The sequence below is a fragment of the Protopterus annectens genome, chromosome 9.part0 (assembly GCF_019279795.1).
Source record: "Protopterus annectens isolate FY-2018-M chromosome 9.part0, PAN1.0, whole genome shotgun sequence".
In the NCBI taxonomy this organism is placed as follows: domain Eukaryota; kingdom Metazoa; phylum Chordata; order Ceratodontiformes; family Protopteridae; genus Protopterus; species Protopterus annectens.
Window position 1 is genome coordinate 316802854 of NC_056743.1, and position 23029 is coordinate 316825882.

Consider the following 23029-nt stretch of genomic DNA (forward strand, 5'->3'; position numbering starts at 1 on the left):
ATAGACTAACTCAAAGTCTTGTCACTATACTGGGTATCCTACAGACTGCCAAAAGTTGACCTGTCTGGCATACACGGCATCCTCAGATCCAGTACTGATGCCATTTGACTTGCTGATGAGCAGCAATCCATCAGAAGTACTCAGTCTATGGACCTGAACCTTATCTGCAACATCAGCAGAATGTTTTGGAGGGACAGGTATATCTCACAGAGAATACTGCTGCTGTGGAACAGACTTCCCATCCACATAAAACTAAAGTTCATCCCTGTCCATTTTCAACCACAACCTAGATCTGTGGATCGGAAACAGAAGATTTACCCGAGGACTGCCCCCGTACTATTAATGGACAGAGGCAGCTCCTAAATGCTTTATCGTTTGCATGGGTTCCCTCAAATTATCTGTGGTATGATCCTATTTATTCTTGTTAGGGTTGATATACAATTATTGACCATGTGATGGGTAAGGCCAGTCTACAACCAGTTGTATAGGTTGATGTTATGTTGTCCTATCTCACCTTCATTCTTACTTGGATGGGTTCGGAGCTGATCCTCTGCTCCAACTCTGCTGAATACACAGCTGGAAGTCTCAAACTTGGCTCGTGGCAAGGTAGGTATCCCATGATGCAGTGGTGAAACTCCCCAGATCTCATTGGCTGCTTCACTTGGCCGTGGCTAAGTTTTTTGTCTTTTGCATTTTATTAGCTTAAAATAGTTAGGATTTGTACATTAGGCAGTTTACTGTGTGCTATGAAACTTTAGCTTTAGTGTGTAGCTTAATTTATCTCCTTTTTCCGCTGTTGTGTGCTTTTGCTTGGCCGTCATTTTTTTCACAGGCCTTTACTTGTATCCCATAGTTATTTACTGTGGTGGTGCTTTATTAAAATACCTGTAGTGTGTTGTGTTGGTTTTTCTAGTCTGTTAGCTGGTTAGTTCATTAGCTCATTTAAATTAGCTAATTGCCCATTTTAGTTAGAGGGCTAGTAGAGTTGATGTTAGACTATTTTATCTCCTACTGTACCTGTCTAGGTCCATTTAAATTAGAGGTCCTAGTGCTCTTTTTTTTAGTCAGAGCAAAGCTGGTTCTAATTATATTTCTTAGATGTGCTGTCTTTGTTAAATTACCGTGGTTTTATGCATCTCTAGAAGTGGTGTGAGTTTATTTGCTGTTTCTAATTTTTATAGGTTCATAGGTTGGTACTAGGCTATCAGCCCTAGGGAGTATAAAAGCCAAGCCATAACAATTCCTTGGATATTTCTTCCCACAATATTTACTTCCCTGGAACCCTGTCTATCAGGGCGACTGACGTTACCCTGGGGTCATAGGACATTTTTCTTCCAAACATGTCTAAAGACACTAGGGAGAAAGAACATAAGCCTTCGGGCTATAAAAAATGTCAAAAATGTACCCAGAAAATGTTTATTACAGACGGACATGTCATTTGTGTCTGTTTTTTAGGAGCTATCCATCTTCAGGAGAATTGCACTTTCTGCCACTCCTTTAGTGTACGTGTGTTGCAGGAGAGGAAAAACAAATTGATTGTCAAGGGCCTCTTGAAACCAACCTTTGAGGAAGATGTGCATAGTGCTTCTTCTTTATCCTCTTCTTCTTCTAAGAGGACAAACCAACTGAAAGGACATCTGTGTCTTCGGCTCAGTCTGAGCCCCCTGAAAAATTAAAGCCATCTACCTCCTCGGCTCCACAGACTTTGGAACCGACTGAGGTAGTTATTGACAAACCTGGTTCTTCAGCCCCAAGGTCTTCAGAGCCAAAAGATACCATGTCTCTGAGCCGGTCCATTGATATTCCACCGGTTTCCCCTACCTTTAGATCTCCCATTTTGGAGAGATCTCGTTCACCATCTCTATCCTCCAGGTCCACTAGGAGCCTATCTGATGATGATGTGGAGCGGGTGGTGTGCAGACTCTTGAAGTCGCCGGCGCTAGCTAAGTTGTTCTTGGCTCCGACCCAACAGGTTTCGGAGCCTTCTAAGGCTGTTGCATCCACTGTTGTTGTTCCTCCGAGTCAAGCTGGATCTTCGGAACCAGAGTGTCTAGTACCACTTGCTGTAGTACTGTCGGTTCTAGGACCCCCTTCGGAGAGCACGGAACAGATATCTGCTTCGACACTCTGTGCCAGCCTAGGAGATGGAGTTCTCCTATTGGCCTTGGGGGGGGGGGGGATGCTTGGACCCAAACTACTTCTGTTCCGAGCCTACCCCTCGGTGTGTCTGCTTGGATGAGCTCGGCTCCTACATCAGCCACTGAGACTGTCTCTCAGGCCAGGGGTGTCCTCTGTCTCCTCGGAGACAGAGATATCCTCGGAACCAGTGGGTTTTGCTTTCAAGCTGATGAGTGTGCTGTCCCCCTCTAAAGCTCTACACAGGGATATTGGCATTCGTCCCCTCAAGGCACCACCCCATTCATAGGACAGGTGAGATTCAGAGCTTCAGGAACCCCCATTGGGCGTACCCCTCTCTTCTGAGGCCTCCCCAGAATATCCTTCTGAGGAGCCCCCTCGAAAGAGGACATGCAAGAAGAAGCATATAGACTCCCCTGTTGAGTCAGTCACCTTAGACACTGACCTCGAGGAGTCAGAAGGGTCCCCATAGTCGTCCTCTGAAGGTATCTCATTTGCAGATATCCTGGATCTGCTAAAGCAGATAGGCGGCTGGAAAACCATCATCTCTTCTGATGGGAGTCTGTGTACCTGAAGGCCTTTAGATGTCAACCTTCAGCCTCCTAGGTGTCTCCGCCTTTTGATGAGCTAATAGATTTGGTCGAAAGGCGTGGGAGTCACCTGACACTATGGAGCCAGTCCCTTGGAGGACAAACAAGTTTTTGTCATCCTCCACTGGAAGAGATTTTATTACAAAAGGTGTGGCTGTAGATGCTATGGTGGTGGCAGCAGCCACCAAGAAAGAACTTTGAGACATCCTCATTTGTTCATCCTCCGAACAAAGATTCTCTAACAGTGGAAAGATACGGGAAGCGTGTCTTTTTGTCAGCGACTTTTACACTCCGATCGCTGAACTACCTCATACACTTTATAAGGCTACAAAGAGATCTCCTGAAAGAGCTAGGAGATACTCTACAAGGTTAATTGGCTGTGGGGGTGACTGAGAATGTCTCCTCCCAGCTCTCCACCTTAAATTCTATTGTCAGCTCCTCCATGAGACTTGTATCTTATGCAGCGAATGGAGCGAGTAGGGCAGCTGGTTCAGGAGTTTCCTTGAGGAGACACTCCTGGATTCGCTTGTGTCATTTTGTGGAACCTTTTAAGTCTACCTTTACTAACACCCCTTTTGATGGTTCGTCACTTTTTGGACCCAAAGTTAAATACACACTCACCAAATGTGAGCAGGAAGGGAAAACTCTCTCTGGCATTTGAGTACGTTTTTCAGTACCTTCCAGACCTTACCCTAAAGGACAGAAGAGTGGAAAAATGTGGTTCAAAAGATCCCAGGGAGCTTTCCAAGACGCACGAGGTGAATCCTTCCCCAGTGGCAGAGGGGGAGGCAACAATGGTAGATGTCCTAGAGGCGGGGGGGGGGGGTCCACAAAACCAGGGTGACTGTGATTCCTTTCGCGGACATCCCTATCAGCGCTCCTGAATGGAGGCCCACCTCCTCTACTCTGGAGGCAGTCAGGGGAAATTTATCTTTGTACCCGGAAGCCTGGCAAAGTATCACAAAAGACAAGTAGGTACAAAGCATAATATCCAGAGAATATTCCATTCCTTTTTGCCATCATGTCCCACAGATCAGAACAATCCCAGATGTTCCACCCAATCTAAGGGAGCAAGCAACTAATAGAAATCCAGAAGTTGCTGCACAAAAGAGTCCTCCAAAAAGTCCCTGCAGACCAAACCGGATTCGGAACTTACTCAAGATTCTTTTTGGTACCAAAAAGAAAAGGGGACTGGAGACCCATATTGGATCTCAGCAAGTTGAACGAATCTGTCAAAAAGTCAAAAGTTCCGAATGGTGATACTGTAGTTAGTACTTCCCTTCTTAGGTAAAGACGATTGGATGTGCTGACTAGACCTCCAAGATGCGTACTACCACATAAAAATGGACAGACCATCAAGGAGGCACTTGCTTTCAGCTGGGAGCCAGTCATGGTCAGTTCCGAGCTCTGCCCTTTGGTCTCACTACAGCCTCCCAGAGTGTTCACCAAATGCATGGCAGTAGTAACGGCTCACTTGAGATGTCTTGAATTCCAAGTGTTTCCATATCTTGACAACTGGCTCCTAACTGCCACCACCAAGCATCTACTCCAACAGGCCAGGGATGTGACATTGGAAATCTGTGCTCAGCTAGGCATAACAGTTAATTTACAAAAATCTGCCTTGTTGTCCTGTCAACATATTACCTTCATAGGCACAAACCTAGACACTGTTTCTATGATGACACGTCTTCCAGCCGACAGAATTTCAGCCCTCAGACAGCAAATACTTCACCTTCTTCCAAAGGACAAGGTAAAGGCAAAGGTAGTTCTGAAACTTCTAGGGACAATGGCTTCAACCATAACTGTAGTTTCTCTTGCCAGGATGCATATGAGGATCCTTCAGTGGCTGCTATTTTCCCAACCTACATCAATAAGTTGTACACCTACATCAATAAGTTCACTTCAAGAACTTCCTGTGTCTTGTCTGATCATAATAACGGAGCCATGTTAGAAGGATCTACAGTGGTGGACTCAGTCCAACCATGTGACTATCAGGGACCCTTTATTCCACAACAACCTGTTGCTATATTGATGCTTCCCAGATAGGATGGGGGAAGGCATTATCTGGGAAGGACAGTCCAAGGTATATGGCAAGACCATGAGGCCCACTTGCATATCGGTGCTCTAGAGATGAGAGCAGTGCTTCTGGTGTTGCAAGCACTCCACGACTACGGACAGTTGCAAAACAGTCAGACAATATGTTGGTGGTATGGTACATAAACAAGGAGGAACCAGATCACACCCACTTTGTCGGGAGGTACTGAGAGTTTGGCAATGGGCAATTTCTTCCCAACGCTTTCTAATAGCAACACACATCCCGGGGAAATCCGACGTGATGGCAGACAAGCTCAGCAGGGCAATATTAATGCCTCACAAGTGGTCTCTGAACCAGAACATAGCGGAAGAGATTTTTCGCAAATGGGGCTAGCCTTACTGGGATCTTTTTGCCACTCCCATGAATGCCAAGTTCAGCAGCTACTTTGCCCTAATTCCCCCTCCGGGGAGACACCGAGAGATGCACTTTTGCACGATTGGCCCTCGGGACTTCTTTATGCCTTTTTTCCGTTTCCCCTCGTACCCAAAGTCATCCACAAAGCAAAATCCTTAGGAAGCAGGCTGATTCTCATTGTCCTCATATTGACATTTGCAGGTTTGGTTCCCCTTCCTCTGGCCTCATCTACAGGAGAAGCCATGGGTTCTGGACCCAGTTCCAGACCTTTTGATACATACGTCAGGAACATTTGATCCTTCTCTCCACACCCCCAACTTGGCAGCATGGCTTCTCCACTTCCCAATTTAGTCAGGCTTAAAAACTTCACTCCAGCAGTCAAACACATATTAATGTCCTCTCATAAAGTTTCTACTAGAAAACTATATACTAGCAAGTGGAAAAGATTTTCTCACTGGGTGCAAACTAGAAACATTGACCCTTTTTCTGCGCCAGTTCAGTCCATTTTAGAATGTCTTGCAGAACTCTTCCAGCAAAGCTTGGCTGCAGCAACTATTAGACTTCAGGTGGCTGCAATTTCAAATTTCCACATTGGTGAACATTCTTGTAACTTAATGTCACACAGGCTGTGGAAAGCATTTTTAAAAGGCACTTCCTTATTGAGACCTCCTTTTAAAGAACCACTTTCTCCTTGGGATTTAAATTTTGTCCTATGTGAACTAACGTTGCCGCCATTCGAGCCTTCTTCATCTTGTGATCTCAGATTTCTTTTCTGGCAATCCATTTTTTTAGTAGTTGTAACATCTGCCGGGAGAGTTTCAGAGTTACAAGTACTATCAGACATCCATATCTCATCTTTCATAAGGATAGGGTATCACTATGAACTAATCTGTCCTTTACACTCAAGATTAGATGACTGCAAACTGGGCGCCATAGTAGAAAACACATCTGACACAGATATCCTTCAGAAGGGTCTCACAGAAACGGATAACTGGTGCCAGAGCCATGGCCTAAAGTTAAATGCCAAAAAATGCATAGTCATACCCTTCAGGAAAAACAAGGTTACCCCTAGCTACCAAATAGGTGGCAATCCACTGAGCACAGAAGAAGTTATCAGGGACCTGGGGACCCAGGTTGATAGTAGTCTGTCATTCGACACCCATGTAGCTAAAGTAGTTAGGAAGACCTTCTACATTGCCCACCTTATCATGAAGGGATACTCATCTAGATCAAGGGAGGTCATAGTCTCCCTATACTCATCACTCATCAGACCAATGATTGAGTACAATGCCCCATTCGGAATGTATCTGACCCGACACTTGCAGCAGCAGGAGAGGCCACAAAAGTTCCTCACCAAAAGGATAAAGAGTCTCAAACATCTGTCCTATGCTGCCCGACTGAAAAAACTCCAGCTCTATTCAGTCGCTTACCGCTTGCTCAGAGGTGACCTTTGCCTAACATACAAGGCCATGTCAAACCCAGATTTGATGAATATGCTTCACCTCAAAAAATCTAGATCCGTCAGAGCCACAAGGGCGGGAGACTTAAACCTCGACACGGCTATTAATAGGACGCGCTGGAGGGATAGATTCATCACCCAAAGACTCCCTATGCTGTGGAATAAAATCCCGGTATATGTGAGGCAGAGCACCTCGCTGGCCTTGTTCAAGAGAAATCTTGACCAATGGATGGGAGATCGCAGATATACCCCAGGGATTACCTCAGTGTCACTGCTCAACAGAGGCACAGCAAAATAATGGGTATAGTTCCCCATACTAAAGGGGTGGCGTAAGCCACAAAACTATGGGCTAGGCTTGTAAATGCCCTCGGGCAGATAGCCTAGTATGAACCTATGAACCTAATCCAATATCAGTCAATCCATTGAGCTTCCGGTGTTTTTCCCCAATCATAGCAACAAGGCAGAGTATAAACTCCACCAACTGGACATGCATAGACGGCTCCGATTCTATTTGCATAGAACTAAAGATTTCAGGACATCTGATCAATTATTCATTTCCTTCTCTGAGGCAAAAAAGGGTATGCCAGTATCTAAAGTCACCCTTTCAAATTGGCGTTCAAGTTGCATCATCTTTATCTACACCTCCAATAATCAAATGTTACCATTCATAATTAGAGGTCACTCAACCAGAGCATTAGCTACATCACCTGCTGTTCAGGCCAGAATGTCTATGGACAGTATTTTTGCTGCAGCTACGTGGACCAATCCTCCTACGTTTATCACTCATTACAAAGTGGATTTGGCCTCCAGGGACAGGGCCCCCATTGGTCCCACTGTGCTCAAAGGTTTTACTCCTGTGAGCCACCCAGGCAAAAGGTGCTAGGGACGCTATCTCATCCAAGTAAGAATGAAGGCGAGATAGGACAACATAACATAAAGAGGTTATGTACTCACCATAACGTTCCATGTTTGTTGTCCATCTTGCCATTCATTCGTATGACCCCTTCCTCCTTCACCCATCCAAGGACTCCTACAGGACCTGGTAGTGATCTTTCCTCTTATACATGAACTTATTTGACTCTGCTTCTCCTTGACATGGGGTCAAACCTATATATTACTCATTAGTAATGTTAGCAGCAAAGACTACTGCGGTGGCGGTGCTGCGGTAGCATTGTCGCCTCACAGTTAGACGTTGCCCATTCGATTCTCAGTTAGCATCTTCCATGTGGCGACATGCGTGAACGGACGTTCCTTCATTGAAGGTTGTGCTTTAGCCCCGGCAAGCCAGCACTTAAAAACTCTACGGCCAGTCATTAGCGGACTGGAGTTCCGCTGTGGCGAACCCTAACTGGGAAAAGCCGAAAGACACAAACAAACAGTAATGTTAGCAGCAAACAAGATCTGGAAAGTTGCACCACTGCATCATGGGATACCTACCTTGCCACAAGCCATGTTTTAGACTTCCAGCTGTGTATTCGACTGAGTGGGAGCCGAGGATCGGCTCCAAACCCATCCAAGTAAGAATGAATGGTGAGATGGACAACAAACCTGGAACGTTATGATGAGTACATAACTTTTTTTTGAGTACAAACAGGGAAATTGCCTAGGCTTAAAATTGCTGCATGGGCAGCTAACCTACTACTTACCTGTGAACCTAGTACTGAATGCATGGCTGGGGTATTGCAAGTTTTTGTTCTATCTCTTCAGGTCTCGTCTGAGCTTAAGATTATGTTAAGTGTTTATAGATTCTGCTCCTCCCCAGGCATTTAAAATGTCTAGATTTTGTCATCTTGCCCCAAATGAGGCTCATTTGGCATAATGGTTAAGGTCTGTGCCTCCCATTCACAAGGTGTACAAGCTTTGATCTTGACCTCTAGCCAGTACCGTATTAAGTTTGCATGTAGTCCCCTGGTCTCTGTGAGGTTCCTCCCACGTCCCCCTCCTTCACAAAACAAAATGTTGATTGCGTCCACCACAAACTCACCCAAGAATGTAGCTGTGTGCAGAAGCATAGACTCTAGATGGTGCTCTATAGAGAAGAATTGTATAAACCAACAGCTTTGGACATAAACTGTGGTGTACATTATCTTCAAGATAGGAGAACATGGATCAGACTGGGTACCGTGTCAGAGCTAGCTAATTGACGGTGTAAAAAAATTGGCTGTAGATGATTTAGTCATGTTGACTGTCACCAAATGGGCATGGATATTTGCCAGTGATAAGTTGGTTGAGGACCCAGCCTAATCTGGCCTATACCAGGGACCCGTGGTTATGGTGGAAGGGGTGTATGTACTCCTGTTGACCAGTGTGTGCCACCCATAAAGCCCAGCAGTTCTGAGTCAGTAAGCTACTGGCTATCTGGTGTCCAGTTGTCCAGCTTGTGTTAACTGAAATTGCATGGTTTTATATCTAGCTTTCACTTAACACACCAGCCTACCAAACATTAAGAATTTCTACACTCTGTGTAGGTAAGCACATGAGGTTTGAAGTGGATTACATAATGGTAATAAGGATGCTGGGCATGGTGTGTATACAGAAGATGAGATGGAAGGGCAGTGCAGCAAAACAACTTGGTTTGGGGTTTAGAGTCCGCCACACAGGAGGACAACAAACTGGAAATGATGTGGGAATTCTGGTGAGGGAGAAGGTTCAGACGATGGTGAGAGATGCCATTAGAATTTGTGATGGACTTTCGGCAGTCAGACTGTGGAGTAAATATAAGACAATATTCATAACTTCAGTCTGTGCCCCAAAGCAGGGTTGTGATAGTTAACAAAATAGTGCATTCGGACAACAGTTGCATGACATGCATTGGTGTTTATGGGGTGATCTGAATTGCACATAACAGGTCAGACAACATATGAGGACTGTCTTGGTCCATATCGGTGCGGCAGCAGGAGCGAAAGAGGAGAGGCCATTCTAGATTTCTGTATGGTAAATGGCCTGATGGTGGCCAACACGTGGTTCAGTAAGAGTCAGTCACAAGATCACATACAAGAGTGGCCACCATTCAACTGATGTAGATTTCCTCCTAGTAAGGAAAGGGCAATGGGGTAGAATCAGAGACTGCAAAGTAATTCGTAGAGAAACAGTAGGCCCACAGCATAAACCACTGGTTGCCACAATCTGCTGCAAGCAGTGGTCATACAAGGCTAGGCTGAAGACCTGGAACTTGACATGAACAAGAGTTCAAGGAACTACTCGGGGCTCTAACACCTCTGGAAGAAGAGGAAATAGGTGGAGTTGAAGAATGGCAGCACCTCAAAACAGCAAGTGCGAGGGCTGCAGAACAGGTATGTGACTTGACTAGTTATGGAAATAAGATACCTAAGAAAAGCTGGTGGTGGAACGCAGAAGTCCAAGCAGTTATTAAAAGAAAGCAGTGCAGGAAAAAGTGGGAAATTGGAAAGGCGGAGGAGGCCAATAAGGAATACTAGTTGGCTAACAGAAGCTAAGAGAGTAGTTGCAGTAGCAGAGAACAAGGATTCAGAGGCACTCTACCAGCTTCTGGAAAATGACTATGTAGATGGCACAAAGGAACTGCCAGCTTGAAAGCAAAGACAGAAAGATAAAGAAGATAGTCAGACGCCTTGGTAAAGGATCCCAGTAAAAATCACCAGCCCATAAGAAATCAAATGCAGATTAAAGGAGTACTTTCAGCAGCTTCTGCATGAAGAAAACGCCTCCGAAGCTGTATTGCCTTAGACACATTCTGTTAGGAAAGAAGAGGAAGAGTCTACATTAGAAAAAGAAAAGCACGAAGGAAAGAGTCTACATTAGAAAAAGAAAAGCACGAAGGAAAATTAAGTCAGGGAAAGCACCAGGCTTAGATGGAAGTCTAGGCAAATATAATTAAAATCTTGGATGAGATGGGGGAAGAATGATGCTTATAGCAGTATGGAAAGAAAGGTGTATCCCAGATAACTGGAAATTTAAACATACTAGTTTGTGCAAGAATAATGGGAACATCTACAACTGTGAGCACTGTAGAGGCATTAAACTCCTGTCACACTGCATGAAAGAAAGTTCTGGGTAAGGGTGTCTGATAAACAAATACAGAGAGTAGTAAAAAGTAAGGTGGGAGATGAGCGGTTCAGATCACGATGCCGCACAACCAACCCAATGTTTGCAGTGAGACAGAGTTGAGAAGAAATTAGAGATGACAGTTCTGCATTCCTAGACTTGCAGAAAGCATAGGACAAGATTCCAAGAAAGCTGATGTGGGCAGTCCAAACATTGCTGGAATTAGTGCTAGCTATGTAGAAGGACCCAATGACTCGATTATGAACAATGTTTATTCTCACAGAGGGGGGTTCCCTGTGGGATTGAGTGTGCATCATGCTTCACCTATGAGCCCACTGCTTTTCATACTGGTGGTGGACTACATGGGCAAATCATTTGGAGGGGAAGAGATCAACAAAGTTGCTTAATGCAGGCGATGTGGCATTACAAGCAGACTTAGAGCAAGAACTTCAGCAAAGGATAAGTGAATGGAATGCAAATGGAGAAATCAGAAGAAGCTGCAAACTGAGTTAAAATGGAAAGTAGTGGGAACAGGTTAACAGCTTCAAGCACCTGGGAGAGGGGTGGTGGTGGATAGGGGAAGTCTGAGGTAAACGCTAGAATCGGAGAGCTAGCAGCCAGCAAGCGGGGTGTCACTGATGGTGCAAGACAGAAAAGTGCCAACGAAGCCGAAAAGTAAAGTGTACAAAACAGTGATGCAGCCAGTACTACTGTTAAGGTACATAAAGCATGGCAGTAAGGGCAGAGCAGTTGAAACTAGTGGTGCTGGAGATGGAAGTGACCAAGATGGGTAGGATGCACACTATGGGATAGATGAAGACATTAGGACAGAGGAGAAGCCAAAATAGCCCCAATTGCAGAGAAGATCAAGGAGAACAAATTATGGTGGTTCAGGCACATGTGCAGGAAAGGAGAAGGCATTCTGATGAAGACTACTTGGGACAGACAGGAAGAACACAAGCGGAAATGAGGTGCCCAGCAAAGAGATTGATGGATTGTGTGCGAAGACCTGCGACAGTCGGGCATGAGTGTCGAAGAAGGTAGGAGGGTGGCACTGAATTGAGAGAGATGGCACTGGTTGAAACAGCACCCCGACACCATGTAGGAAATGGGGATGAAAGGTATTGATGATAGTGAGCTTACCCCAGAAATGTAGATTTGGAGATGGAACTGATTAAATAACTGGGAAGATGATTTGCTTATTAAGGTTGAGTTAATAGCCTGATACTGTGCGTTTTGTTTACTTTGTTTTTAACTGCATAGGTGAAGTTAAAATATGTAAGTTGCATCTTGGGCCATAAGGCAATGAAGGTGAAATTCACACACTTAACCCAAAATAACACCAAAACATGTGCATATCAAAAATATATTCATCATATTAAGTAGTGCATTTAGGATGTGACAGATGTAAACACTATCAATATTTACAGGGTAGTGTAGTTATACATTTTTTTTGGCTAAGATAAGTGCATGTATGCAATTTTGCTGTGAAAAGGAATTTTTTGACTAAATCTTTCTGTAAATTTTCCAGCTGTATCAAGGTCCAAAGTTAGCAAGAGGAAAATAAATGTTTTGAGTTTGGGTTATGGGAGTGCATAACCTAACCATGGTACTTTTATTTATCAGCAAATCGTTATTTAAATGATTTCCTGAAGATGGGTGCAAATTGCAATTCCTCCCTCCCTCCTGAGGTAGGGTCTCCCAAGCACTTGGTGCAATTTTTTCAACGACCTTTTCTGTTAAGGAAAGATCAAAAGTGGATTTGCTCAGTATGGATACCCCAAGATGATTTATCTTTGGGAAGTACGAGAGTGGTTTCACCAAGGAAAGCAAATAGTGTAATAGAAGGCTGAAAGAGATTATAGGGCTATCATCTGCAGCTGCTGATGCTATGAACAGGATATATTGGTTTCTGATATTGTTGCCAATTGTGTCTAGTGTACTGCTTTTACGGTACTAAGGAGCAACTAAAAGATAAGAAGAAAGAGGATATCCTTGTCAGGTGTTAATAAAACCAAAACAAAACTGGACTAGTCCATACATCCATCTTCTTCTTTAGTCTTTTTCCCGGTTAGGGGTCGCCACAGCGGATCACCTGTCCGCTCATGACTGGCAGTAGTGTTTTACAGTGTCGAGTTGCCAGCCAGACACCCAACCTTCCACAGAAGGTACATGCAGTCATGCCTAGGGCGAATTTAGTGTGTCCAACCCACCTACAGCATGTCATTGGGATATGGGAGGAAACCGAAGTACCCGGAAGAAACCTATGCGACCACAGGGAGGACATGCAGACTCAACACAGAAGGCAACCCCGGCTGAGGATCGGACCAGAGAACCTCTTGCTGTGAGGCAACAATGCTAACTGCTGCACCACTGTGGCCACCCTGGACTAGTACATGCATCCAAATCAATAATAAAAAAAATTCATACAAATGAAAAACTCCATCATAACTTTAATGGGGAAATGCTTTTGTATCTTTATTACAAAAAACACTGAGCGCACAAAAAGCAGTTTTTATACAATTTTAAACCCACTCATCTAGAACTAGAATCATCAAAATTAACACTCCAAGCTTAATTTAAGCAAGCACTTTAGCATTCTGATTCATTCCTGGTGAAGTAATAGCATCCAGTTTTATTTGCCAAATAAGTTCTGATGTTGTTCCATTTCACTGTTTAATTATCCATTGTAATAGGGATCCCCTGCCAAGGGTGGCCTGATATCTGGCCAGTATACCAAAGCCTTTAGGATGCTTTTAGGTACACTGTACGTCACACGTATGCTCCTCATGTAGCATAGGGCATAAAGGTGACCTCCAGATGTACCATCCTCTGAACTTCTTTGCTGCCAGTCCAAACACCATTTTTTGATGGTCTGTCTGAATGCCTGTTCCGTTGCTGGTTCACCAAGCTGTTACAGATATGTGCCCCACTGGGGTTTTTGTTGTCTTATCTTTGTTTTGCTTTACTGTTGCTTGTGGTGTTTCATGTTATCTAAGAAGGGTAAATGCCAGTGTTGGAGAGAGACTTCCCATAAAACCGTCCTGAACATTGTTACGCACTGGTGTTTAGCACAACCATATGTCCTGTTCTGTCAGACCTTTGTTTCCAAAACCCTTCGTAGTAGGCTTTCTTCTTTGGTGCTTTATCTTGAGAAGTCAGCATCTTAAGATTCTTGCTAAAGACACAGTGGAGGGAACTTCCTGCTTCGAGTGTCAGTCATCTGAGAGGGCCAAGAAACCTAGGCTGCAATTTTCTGCTGTTCAGCCTCTGCCGGACATCCTTCCTGAGGTGAGTGATAGCTTAAAGGTTTGCCTGGTGTCATTGTTGGATTCTTCTGTTAAGATCAGGTTGAAGGCTGGTGGGGATCTGCCATTGGGCACATCTGAGGAGACATTGCAGACATCCGCTTTCGGACATTGACTGGCAAATGCAGCTGATTTACTTCTGAGGGGCCTAGGGGTGTTCTCCAGATTTTAGTCATAGAAGTCGTTACTACAACAGTTATTGAATGTCATTGAGGTGAGAACCTTACAAATTTTTTTTAAGGTGGACGTACCCTTAAAAAAGGCAGAAGACTAAAAATATTTCCTCAGCTCCTAAGCATCCACAGAGTGAATGGCAGCCCTTCACTCAGGGGTTGTTGAGTGCTTTGATGGATTTAAAACCTTCTCAGGGAGTTTCTTTTCCAGGCCCCCTTGATCCTCTACCCCCCCCCCCCCAAGAGACACAGAGAACTGGATTCCTCTGAGGGAGGAGGCTGATTCAGATGAGAAATCCCTAGCTTATTCCTCCCAGATTTCTCTTCTGATCCACAGTCCAAAGAAGAGGGAATTTACCAGTCCTGATAACTCCCTTTGAAAAGATTATTTTTGGGGACACTATTTGTAGGATGATTGAGTTATTTAAATGGGATTGTGCTCAAGTTTCTGAGATACAAAAAGGCATTGTGAGCCACTGCATATGGATTCTCCCAGACCTTGTCCCTCCTGTTTTGGCTGCTTTAAATGCTTTTCTAATGCCTATAAAGCTCCAGATTCTCAGTACCCTGCCCCCAAGAAACCTGATAGGTTCTGTAGGGTGCCTGAGGACTGTAAGTTCTTGTACAAGTGCCCTTCTGCTGACCCATTGGTGGTGTCAGTAGCTTCTAACAAATCTTCTCAATTACTCCTTCTCTTGAGTTACTGCCTTCTGATAAAAATAGCAGAACTATGGAAAAGCTAGGCAAGAATGTCTGTATATCTGCTATCTTGGTTTTTAGGGCTGTTAATTATCAGACCCTTATGCCCAGGTACTTGCTTTGCTCTGCCTTCCTAGGCCTGTCAAGTGATTTGTGATCTTCCAGACACTGATGGTAAAACCTCTGCCCTTTCCCTTTTAGGGACTTCCTCCCAGGTGGCTTATCATTCCATCAAGTGTAGTTATGCAGCAGATGCTTGTAGAGCTGCTGCTTTTGGGTCAGTGATGAGGTATTCTTGACTTCAGCTTCAAACCTTGCCTTATATTAAGGCTAAGTTGATGGATGCCCCTCTAGATAATAGCTGTTTGGTGAAGCTACTGCTGATTTAAGTCCCTTCAGGATAAGGGCAAGGCTTTACAGGAATGTAAACATGTTTGTTTCTCCTGTGCCTGCATTTTAGAGAAACTACCCCAATAAACCAGCCTTTAACGGGCAATCTCGCCCTCCTCCTAAGGGTAAAAAGGGTGGTAAGTGGGCTCCTCCTGTGAAGGCTAGTCAGACTTTTGTGCTTCAGAAGTCTCTATGTTGTGTTTCACTGTTGCAGTCATTACATTTGGATAATAAAGTCTTGGGTCCTGCGTCGGTTGCTGTCCCTTCTTCCATGACGTCAGGTCGTCAGGGGTATAAAACATGCAGCCGACGCCATCACATCAGTCTTTCTTGCCGTGCGGTGCCCGAAGCAAAAGCATTTCGCAAGTGCTGGTCGGCCAACTCCTGAAATTTTCGTTTTCGTGTTTCAGAACCGAAGTCTAACTTAAAGCTAAGTACCCATTGGGGAAACTTTTTCTTTCTCCTTACCGATGTCAGTAAAAGTTAATTGCATTACTTGTGGAAAGCAAATAACTCATAAAGATTTTAATTCGTACTGTATTCCTTGCCTAGGCCCTGACCATGGCGTACCTTGCTGTTGGTTTTGTGCTTTATTTAATCAGCGCACTATCTGTCGTTGGTATATTTTCACCTCTAAATATTTCGGTTCTCTCTTTAATTTTCCGGAAATGTCGGTTAGCCATCTGACTACTGGGATTCCGAAAAAACGCCAAGATAAAGACAGAGACAGGCCGCCGAGGTCCAAAACTGCTGACGGTGCTTCATCTAAGCCAGTCGCCAGTTTGCCGGTACGCAGTGAGGTGCTTTTGCAGCCCCTGATACCCGCTACTTCTGATTCGCAGGCCTCTACTGAGACCCATTCGGAGTCCAATATGCTGTGAGATACTTCAACTATAGAACCCACGGATGTCTCTACCTTGGATGGGTCCAGAGCCACTATGCAGGTACCTGCTTCTGAGGGTGTATTCAGGCCTACGGACTTGCTTATTAAATTGACGCCTCCTTCATTACTAAGACCTAAATCTTGATCCATGTCTAAAAAACCGATGCCCAGGCCACATACTCAGGCTCCTATGCCTAAAAAACAAATGATAAAAATGGCCGAAGATCTAATAACTCTAATCAGGGAGTAGTCAACCCCCCCCCCCCTAAAGAGGCCTAGGGCTGAGCTGAATTATGAATCTTCTGATCGGGGTTCTGTTTCTTCTGACTTATCTGATGATCTGGATTTGTCCTTGCCTACTTATGAGGATTCTGACGCAGAGGATTCTGTTCCCTCTACTTCCCCTCCCGAGGGTTTTTCTTTTGGGGAAACCTTACATACTTGGAGCATTTTCACTGGGAAAGCCAGGAATTTTCTGATTCAAAAAAGAGGCTTAGGGATTTCCTTCTACCTCAGCATAGGCCTTTGGCTACTCCTGTACTAGACATTGTTGATGTTTTCTCGGAGTCCAATTTGGCTCCTGATTCCCTGCCTCCTGCTCCTAGTATACTACAGGGTTCCTGAGTCCCACAAGTTCCTTTTCAAAAATACTATTGCAGATCCAGAGACCATTTCTCAGGGGCCCAATGGCATTAAGGCTTCTGCTACTAAAAATCCTACCCCTTCTGATGGAGACTCCAGGGTGCTGGATAGATGGGGTAAAAAGGTTTATACTTCAGCAGCCTTGGCAATCAGAACTTTAAACTTGCCAATTTCATATGTTAAAATATCAGCAACATGTCATTGGACTGCTTAAACAGAAAATGATGATTCCTGACTGTGTGGAAAATAAAGACTTGCAGGACATAATGCATTCTGCTGAACAAGTTGGAAAACCTACTTTGCAATGTGGTTTTGATTCTTTAGAGGCCTCTTGCTGGGCTGCTGTTACTGTGTCTGTGCTCAGAAGGCATGCTTGGCTTAAGGAGCAATCTTTGCCTGATCATGTTAAAGCTAAATTGTTGAATGCTCCTTTAAATCAGGACCGCCTGTTTGGCAACAAGGTTGAAGAAGTTCTTAAAAAGATGGAAGATAAAGCTAAATCTGTGCAAACTATTAAAGATTTTTTACAAGTGCAACCTCCTAGATTTAGTAGGCACTGGCCTACTAAGAATTGGTTCTTTCCAGCACCTTCCAGGTCTTTTCAAGCCAAACCCAGACACAGCAAAAAAACCCAGGTTTCAGTCCCAGGGGACTGTCAGAACTACTCAGTGGGGGGCCTCCACTTCCAAATTTGGGAAAAACAAGACACCCCCTATGGTAAACAGTCTCAATGACATCCTTTTAAAATTTCCAAGCACTTATCTTCTGACTGCCCCTTTGGGGGGGGAAAGATTGCTCTTCATGCAAAATATTGGGAACTCATAACCCAGGACAAATGCGTTTTAAATAGTGTCCCAGGGATACAGATTTCATTTCCACACGTTGCCAGCACCAAATGGGTGGCCGGACCTGCCCCCAAATCAGTGGGCAGAGGCTCAACAAGTACTTTCTCTCAAGCATGGGGGCTATTCAACTGGTACCAGAAGAGGAAAAGGGATGAGGTTTCTACTCCAGATTTTTCCTGGTACCCAGAAAATATGATGGATAAAGGTATCGCCTCCGTCCAAAGGTCCAGCTCCAGAAATAGAAGACCAAATATCAGAAAACAGGAAAGGACCACCACGATATAAAACATAAAACAAAGTTTATTCCAAAGACATAGAATGAGCGCTTTCACGTGCTGCCAAGGCACGCTTCATCAGATTTCATCAAACTAATTAATTAAACTTCACAATATATATATATTCATTGCATCTAATTCAATTAACACACAATATCAATCAGTCAATCAAGTGAAGTTAACTCATTGTGATACTTTAGTCACTAGATTTCATGGCTGCATTAAGCAGTACATTAAAACCTTATTCATAATTATATCATAATATACAACATTCCCGGTGCTCTTAAATCAGTATAAAAAAATATCATGGAACAAATTCATTCTAATCTGGGTAAAAAACAGGAATGAATTAAAAATGTACATGTATGCAAAATAAATAAACATGTAAATGAAAGCAAAATATATTAACTATTAAATATAACCATAATGTATAATGTTAAATGAAATATCATGATGAATGACATTAAAATTAATGAAGATCTGTACAATAAATATTACCATATGTATATAGCAACAATTTTACATAAATATTCCTGATAAACTACCTACCTATCTACGTGCAGCAGGAATGGATTTGATACTAACAAATTGGTTAAGGCCTGGTTCCACATGCGCTCTCAGCTTAAAACTCCAACATAACTCTACTGACTCTAAATGATTCATATTATCTCCACCCCTCTTATTATTGGTAACTAACTGTAAAACCCTGAATTTGAAACTGATACATATGGACTGCAATGTGTTTGGCTAATGTTTTAAGTTGATTCATCTTCCTAATATCATATATGTGATTATACATCCTGTCTTTTAATTTCCTAGATGTCATCCCTACATAAAATCCTGTACATTCCATACAGGTAGCTAAATAAGGTTCATACTAGTGCATGTCGCATAAAGTTTAGGTATAAAGACATAGTCTAATGTGGGGTGGACAAAAGGTTGCTCATCAATAATAAAATTACACACACTACATTTATTACATGGGAAAGTGCCTGACCGTAACCATTCCCTATGCATCTCTTCCTGCTCTGTATGTGTATGTTCTATACAGAGTAATCTTTTAAGATTATTACTATTCTTGTATCTAAACATAGGGGTGTCTCCTATTATTTTTGTAATGGAGAGGTCTACAGTCATTACATCCCAATGCCTTTTAATAACATCCACTATTCTTTTATTATTAGTAGTATACCTGGTTGTAAATGCAACTTTAGAACTATCAAAAACATTTCTGGGGCCACTAAAAGACTTTTTTTTTAGATCCAATGGAGGTAGCATATGGCCTAGCCCCATCTTGGTTTGGTGTATTTATAACTAGCCTCTTCATTGCCCTTACCATAGTACCATCATATCCTCTCTCTATAAACAATCTTTCCATAATGTCAAGATGTTCATACATATCTGAATCATTCCTACAAATTTTAATAATTCTTGTGTATTGGCTTTTCACTATGTTTGAAAATACAAAACGAGGATGCATACTGCTGTAATGCAACAGTGCATTCTTCCAACATGGCTTCCTATAGAGAGAAGTGGAGATACGGCCCAATAAATCCTTTGTAATAGTTATATCTGAAAAGTCAATCTTAGTATAAGATGACTCCATTGTAAATCTTAAATCAGTAGTAGTCTCCAGATAACTCACAAAGGCCTTCAACATATCCATACTACCATTCCATAGAAGTAGAATATCATCCACAAATAGTCTATAAAGAAGCATGTGTGGATAGAATGCACTGTTGAATAAAAATGTCTTCTCCCAGCAGTGCATCACAAGGTTTGCATAAGAATTTGCACATGTGGGGTGCCCATGGCGACACCCCATTTTTGTGCATATAAGGTATCCTGAAGCATGAAAACATTGTTGGGATAATACTGTATGTAATAGACTACAAATAATCATCTGTTGTTCTTTGCTGAACCCTTCTAATGAGTTCAGTACGTCTCTAATAGCCTCAATCCCATAATCATTTGGGACTGAGGTAAATAAATTCCTTGACATCAAGAGTTGCCAATACACAAGAAGAAGAAAACATTTCCTGTGTTATTGAACTATCTAACTCCTCTATCAGCTGGTACGTATCTTTTAAAATGGTGGGAATGCTTCTTGTCAAGGGTCCCAGTACTGTCTCTAATGTAAAATATTCTCAGTCACCCATCCTTCTCCAGATACTATAGGTCGCATTGGAGGGGGTAAAACGTTCTTGTGAACCTTAGATAAGCCTTTAATGTAGGGAATCAGCGGAAAATCAATTATAAAGTTCTTGGGTAATCTGTCTGCACATTAATAAATCATACAGATCATCATATACCTTTCTAACTATTTTAGCAAAGGTATCCCGACTGATCTCAATACAAGTGTTGGTATCTTTTAACATTTCTAACATAGCCCCATTATAATCACAAGTATTCAGCAGCACTACACCCCCTCCCTTATCGGCAGGTTTTATAGTGAGTTCAGCATTTCTAGACATAAGATATAGAGATTGCTGTTCTTCCTTACTCAGATTGAAATATAAACATTTACGTGTTCGTTGCAAAAAATAAGAATAAAAATCTTTCTCACACATTCTTATGAAACACTCTGCATTAGCAGGTACAATTGGTACTCTACATTAGCAGGTACCCAGAAAAGACAAATCATGGCATCCAATCCTGGACCTGTCTACTCTAAACACCTTTCTGGAGATTCCAAAATTCAAGATGCTGTCTCTTCACCAATTACTTTCTGTGCTAGGCAAAGATGCCTGGTTGGCAACACTAGATTTAAAAGAAGCATACCTGCACATCCCAATCAGGAAATCTTGCAGAAGATACCTACACTTCAAAGCAGGCTACACGCATTATCAATTCTCTGCACTGCCCTTTGGCTTGTCTACTGCACCCAGGGTATTCATAAAGTGCCTGGCTCCAGTTACTGCATTTTGCAGGCAAAGAAGTATTCAAATATACCCATACCTGGACGATTGTTTAATTCAGGCAGAAAGCCAGGGCATACTTTTGAGTCATCTGGCATTTGTAAAAAGGGTACTAACTTGTCTGGGGTACACCATAAACGAAAAAGAAATCACAACTGGTACCCTGCCAACAGATTAAATTAAATTCCTGGGAGCAAGCTTGAATACAACTTCCCAGATGGCTTACCTCACACCAGAGAAGCACATTCATTTGATGACCTATTTCAAACACGTGGCCACACAAACCCTGCAATCTGCAAGACAAATACTGCAAGCCTTGGGGTTCATGGCTTCCTGCATTCTTCTAATTCCATATGCAAGACTGCATATGATGAAACTACAGTGGTATCTAAAAAGCCTATGGAGTCAACATTCTCACAGCCTAGAAACAGTGATTCCTATCATACCTTGCCTATGCCTAGAGTTCCCTCTGGTGGGCAGAGGCCTGCCACCAAAACAAGGGACTACCATTCACACTACCCCCTGCCGCCCATACCCTAACAACAGATGCATCAGACTATGCATGGGGGGGGGGCGGGGGGGGGCACACTCATCTGGCAGGGAAGTGCATTCAGGGCAAATGGAACCCAAGTCAAATGCACCTACATAGCAATCAGAAAGAAATGTTAGCTGTACAGAATGCTCTGACAGCCTTCAAGGACTACATTCTTCCAGGACAACTAATGGTATAGACGGACAAACAGCATGGTTATGTGGTACATAAACAAGCGAGGATACAAATTCCTACCCCCTCTGCAGACTAGCCATAGCAATGTGGAACACAGTCTTGAAGCTACCTACAAGCTCAGTTCTTGCCAGGGAAATTAAATGCACTGGCAGACGGGCTAAGCATTAACCTCATGGACCCACACGAGTGGAAACTGGAACCAAGGATTTTCAACCTATTGACAAGCGAATGGGGGAGCCCAGACATAGACCTATTTGCCTCCTTCAGAACTACCAATTGAACAAGTTTTGCACAAGGACTCCCCACAAACAAGCCTGGAAAGTGGATGCTCTGTCCTTCAGCTGGAAAAACCTATCAGTCTATGCCTCCCCCCCCCCCCCAACTGCCTCTGCTCTCCAAAAGTTCTACTAAAAGTCAAACGGGACAAGCCAAGGATGATTTTGATTGCTCCAGACTGGCCTCTCCAACACTGGTACCCCCTTCTGCGCAGTGTGTCACAGTTCTCTTAATGGCACCTGCCTCAGATCCCTTCCCTGCTGTCTCATCAGGAGAACCAGATTCTGCACCCTCTGCTTCCAACATTGAACCTTGCAGCCTGGCTAATTACTTAAACCTACCCTTATACCTCAGCAAACCTGTGATGGATGTCATCTTAGTGGCAAGGAGACTTAGTACTAGAAAATCTTATGCTGAAAAATGGAAAAGATTCTGTGCCTGGAACCAATCTCAAAGGATGAGCACAACAGCACCCAATTTACCTCAGATTTTGCAATACTTAACTGAGATGCTTCACAAGGGCCTGTTTTTTTCCTCCATTAAAATCCACACCTCAGCTATTTCAGCTCATTATATCACAGAACCTCCCCTCTTCTCTCATCCTCTGCTCAAGCAGTACCTCAGAGGGGCCAAAAATTTAAGACCACCCAGGAGAGCTCCAACCCCTGCCTGGGACCTTAACTTTGTATTGGAGAAACTCACTCTACCTCCTTTCGAGCCAGCTGCTACTGCAGACTTAAAATTTCTTCCTTGGAAAACAGCTTTCCTTTTAGCAATCACTTCAGCTAGAAGGATATCTGAATTACAGGCTCTTGTGGCAGTGGAGCCTTTCATCATCTTTCATGCGGACAGGGTGTCACTCAGGACCAATCCATCCTTCATGCCCAAGGTGGTATCCAGTGTGGCTCTTAATCAGTCCATTCACTTGACAGCCTTCTTTCCCAATCCACAGAACAAAGGGGAACAGATTCTGCATTCCTTGGATGTGCACAGATAACTTAATTCTACTTGCACAGGGCTAAACCTTGAAGAAAATCTGAACTGCTGGTAGCATTTGCTTTAGGGGCAGAGAGGAAGGCTATTTCAAAATAAACAATTTCTAAGTGGATAAGCCATTGCATTCATTTCTGCTATAAGCACCATGGAAAACCTATCCCCCAGGGGATCAGATCTCACTCCACCAGGGCTGCATCTACTTCTGCAACCTTTCTCAGAGCTGTTCCTACCAGGGACATC

The 23029-nt window shown here is 43.4% G+C and overlaps 1 protein-coding gene across 1 annotated transcript in view; it reads left to right on the forward strand.

Annotated features, from left to right (window-relative positions):
• Positions 1-23029, forward strand: part of ANKFY1 (ankyrin repeat and FYVE domain containing 1) — a 1799901-nt gene that overhangs the window by 219433 nt on the left and 1557439 nt on the right. The window lies entirely within an intron of this gene.